At 35.4% G+C, this 4,692-nt stretch overlaps 1 pseudogene across 1 annotated transcript; it reads right to left on the reverse strand.

Annotated features, from left to right (window-relative positions):
- Nucleotides 1-1,402: 1,402 nt before the first annotated feature.
- LOC104731783 (syntaxin-23-like) lies at nt 1,403-3,443 on the reverse strand (annotated as a pseudogene). The gene is made up of 9 exons (XR_015573999.1): nt 3,111-3,443; nt 2,878-2,971; nt 2,668-2,777; nt 2,502-2,576; nt 2,259-2,416; nt 2,123-2,177; nt 1,880-2,037; nt 1,706-1,798; nt 1,403-1,609 (listed from the first exon to the last, which is right to left on the reverse strand). The product of XR_015573999.1 is annotated as a syntaxin-23-like (transcript).
- Nucleotides 3,444-4,692: the final 1,249 nt, after the last annotated feature.

The raw sequence follows: 4,692 nt of genomic DNA on the forward strand, positions 1-4,692 counted from the left end.
CTCCAAAAGGGTCATCTGCAGAGCGCAAAGCCATCCGGTTGGCAATCAAGATCCTGCAAGATGCCTTGGAAGCTGGTAAGTAGTTTCTCACTTTGATGTTCGCTCAAATTTCTGGTTTAGTTTCTTGGTATTTTTGACTAAACTGTGCCAAACAAGCAAGGGGAGATGAGTCTGATTTAGAGGCCTGAGGGGGAGATTAAGCTATGGGGGAGCAGTTGTTTTTGTTGCTCACAGTTTTTGTTGATTTTATATGTGTTTCTCCCCTGTTAAAACTTGAGACTTGTTTTATTTTATTTATGTTTTGGTTTTGAACAATTTATTTTAACAAGTCCTTATCGGTTAACCGTCTTGTGTTGATTGCTGGAATATTTTGCTAGTACGGTTGTGTTTTGTCTTGGCTGTGTTGTTTGTGCATTTTCAGGTTTGATGTTGTGGTTGCTTGTGTGGCAAGATTCAGTCAAAAAGGGGGAGATTGAAAGTGCATCAGAGCTCTGAAGGTGACAAGAGCTTGTGAAGTGTCTCAGAGTGCTGATATGCTGACGTGGCAGAAGAGCTGACGTGGAGAAAGTTTATGGGATGCCGTGACAAGAAGCGTGAGAAGGAAGGAAGAAGAGGATCAAGATATACACGAAGATATTGAGAGTATATTTGATCGAGAGAGATAAGGTAGGATATTTCTTAGGATAAGGAATATTTCCTTTTAGTTAGGGATTCACAAAGATCTAGGTTAGAGATCGTTTGTGTAGGATATAAAGAGACGAGGGCTAGCCGCAAAAAGAGGTAGCACTCGTGGGATAAAAGTTGTGAGATTTGTAAACCTTCAAACAATCAAAAAGAGCTTGGAAGAGAGTAGGCTTAGGTTCATTTTACTCTTTTAGATCTACACAGGGTGTTGTGATAGATAGACAAGAGAGTAGGCTTAGGTTCATAGCTTGTAACAAACGTAGGTTTTTACAAGATTGAATAAAAGTGTTTGCTTGGCGCGTTTCCAAGCGGTTTGGTAGATCTGCGTTCTCTATACCTTTACAGCTTCTTGAGAAGCAGAGATTGTTCCAGAGCATTCATTCAAAGGCACACTTACTTGAAAGGACCAATGGACAAGATCACCTCCGTTGCTATTCCTCTTGCCTTGGCTGCTAGCTCTCTCTACATGATTGTAAGTTTCGTTCATATGTGCATCTCCTTGCTGGTTTTCACAACTATATATATATATATATATATATATATATTCCTTACATGTTTTGTCTTTGAATCTATCCCAGATGCTTTAGTTTACATGGTTTTCTATTATTTGTTATTGATATTGCCTCAGCTTTCTTAATCAACCCTGTTCATCATCTAACTATGGAAAACATGTGTTTGGCATACATTATATAACCAACATTTATAACATTATAAAATATACTTTAAACAGATTTTTAATTAAAAAAAAATTTAGACACCCAAAGATGACTAATGAGAAGACAAAAATTAAAAACAAAGATGTGAAGAGATTAGTATTATTTTTCATATTATTAAAAGATAGAGACACTCATTTGAGGATATGCAATGGCCATGCTCTAATGACAATCATGAGCACAATACCAAAAATTACCAAGAGCAAGCAAGCCTGCATGAAAGAAACAATGGAAAGAAGAAGTTAATAGGTTGATCTGATTCTCCAAAAACCCATTCATGATATGTAAGAAAAGTTTGAATATTATACCAGTGAAGAATATGATCGTTGAGTCATAAAGGCTCTAGCGAGCTGGGATTTTCCTTGCAGCATGAAAGTTAAGGATGCGAGTATTAATCTCATCTATGAAAAGAAAGTGTTAGAACGAGGATACGAGGACATAAGTAAGCGTATTGGGATGACATGATTTAGAATCAGTTTTACCAATCACGGCTTCTTCATCTTGTACCAACACTGCCATGTCTTTGAAGATTTCGTGCACCTCGTCAATTTCCTGCTGCATTTCTTGTATTGTTTGCTCTCTTTTCTCAAAAAAAGCGTCATTATACGCAATCTCATTGTCCAAAAGTGCAAGTTCTTTTCTGTAACAAGAGCAACAACAAACCAATTAGTAGATGCGTCATGAATCCGAACAAACATGGAGACTTTTGTCTGTACAAAACTTACCTTTTTGATTCTAAAAGAAGAGCCTGCTGCTCTGGATCCTTCTCAGCATTCACATCTATGAAAAGAAAGTGTTAGAACGAGAATACAAGGAGATAAGTAAGCGTTTTGGTATGACAGGATTTAGAATCAGTTTTACCAATCACGGCTTCTTCTTTGTGTACCAACACTCCCATGTCTTTGAAGAATTCATGCACCTCGCCAATTTTCTGCTGCATTGCTTGTATCTTTTGCTCTCTTTCCTCAATAAAAGCCTCATTATACGCAATCTCAATGTCCAAAAGTGCAAGTTCTTGTCTGTAACAAGAGCAACAACAAACCAATTAGTAGATGCGTCATGAATCCGAACAAAGATGGAGATTTTTGTCTGTGCAAAACTTACCTTTTTGATTCCAGAAGAAGAGCCAGCTGCTCCGGATCCTTCTCAGCATTCACAGATGCCTCACTGGCTGTATAGCTAATCTCACCAAGGCCAAGTAATCAATACACCAAAACCACAAAATAAACATGAAAACATTTTCAAAACTCTTGAATGAGCATTATCAAACCTTGAGGGAAGAGATGCTCTTTCAGCAGCTAGACGCTGAGCCTTGAGAAACTCTTGCAATACAGCTTGAAAGTCTTTTGCAAGCTTAGCATCCACAATCTTCTTCCTTTGCTAACCCACCACCAATATATATACATATAAACAAAACCATCAAATTCCCTATTAAATGAAGAGATGAACAAATAATCATTTTTTAATCAGAATCACTCACATCAACACCACTCTGATGATCAGTTTCCCTAGCTTGTTTAAGTTTAGCTGACGTATCTTTCACAAGCTGTCCGATATGTAATATCGTCTTGTTCCTAACACACACACACACACATCACAAACCAAGCAAATTGAACCATTTACAACTACTGATATTAAGAAACCATTTTACATTCCAAGAACCTTATAAACCCAGAAAAAGGAGAAAACATTTGAGAAGTACTTAGTACTTACAGCTTGTCACGAAGCTCAGGGGTGTCTTTAGGAGTACCAAGAGTGTTGACAAGACGATGGAACGTAGAAACACATGTATTGATCTTAAAGACACCTGCAGCAACAGCTTGAGTCGTATCTTGTCGACCACCACCAACACCACCTTTGAAGCTCATTAAAGAAGCTAATGATGTTTTTCTTCCCGCCTTTAAATCCTTAAAACTCATCCTTTTTTGTATCTCTCTCTCTCTCTCTTGCCTCGAAAACCCCACCACCACAGTAACGAAGATTGAGGACGTGACTCAGAATCTCCGGTGGGTTCTGTTTCTATCTCTCTCTGGGAAAGAACTGAGAGAAAACGTGAAATGTCACATATAAAAAGCCTGTAGCACCTTTTCATTTTGGGAAAGATATCATTTAATACATTGACTTTGAGATTTAGTCCAAATATATCATTTAATACATTGACTTTGAGATTTAGTCAAGAAAAAACCATGAATTTTAAATTTTGTTGACTAACCATTTAAAATATTAAATATTATTGACTAAAACCTTGAATGGTTGGTTGGTATGCTCTAGACCGGACTAAAATCGGACCAGTCCGCTATTTTTCTATCATTCACGCACTTGTTTGAAAAACTCCATACTAATGTCGGACCAAGTGCAGACCAAAAAAATACATGTTAGTATGGAGTGAACAGTAACTCCATCCTGAACTGAGAGAAAACGTGAACGGCGGAGAAAGAGAGTTTGAGAGAAACGTGAAATGTCACATTACCTGTAATGAAGGAGAAGAAAAAAATAAAATAAAAGGTCAAAAAACAATCTTTTCATTTCGGAAAAATATCATTTGATACATTAACTTTCAGGTTTAGGCCAGAAATCCATGAACTTCCAGCCAGAAAACCATGAACTTCCATTTAGTACATCAAATTTTGTTGACTAGCCATTTAAAACACCAAATATCATTGACCAAGGCAAAATACACATGTTGTTAAATTAAGATAACTAAGCAAATAACAACGGTTGCTTTCCCATTTAACGGCATATTATTTTTGGTTTCATCAACAATATTTGGTGTTTCAAATGGCTAGTCAACAAAAATTAATGTATTAAATAGCCTCCCACAAAGTTCATAATTTTTTTAGCCTAAATTTGAAAGTTCATGTATTAAACTAAAATTAGATAATTTAATAATTTTGTGTGCTCAGCAAGACAAAAAGACTCTTAATGGAATTATGCATACGTAAAAAAAGAATGCATTTTGATTATTTCTTTTAGTTTACATTACTCAACATTATTTGCTTTATACATGTATAATGTAAAATCAAGCTTAATTTGACTGTTATACAGTTTAATGTTATTTGTACATGTGCAACAAATATTTTTTGCAGTAATATTTTTGGCTAGAATTGAAAAATATGTATTACTAGATAAGGGCATGCACGATGTGCGAGTTTCAAAATTGTAGAAGAAAATAAATCCTAAATCTTAAAAAAAATTGAAAATATAAAAAGAAATTTTATTTCCTGAATTAAATATATAAATAATTTTAGTTAGAGAAAAAATCATATTTGTATTTACCTTTATACATTTATTTATA

This window comes from Camelina sativa, chromosome 12 (genome assembly GCF_030686135.1).
Source record: "Camelina sativa cultivar CO46 ecotype springtype chromosome 12, ASM3068613v1".
NCBI lineage: Eukaryota > Viridiplantae > Streptophyta > Magnoliopsida > Brassicales > Brassicaceae > Camelina > Camelina sativa.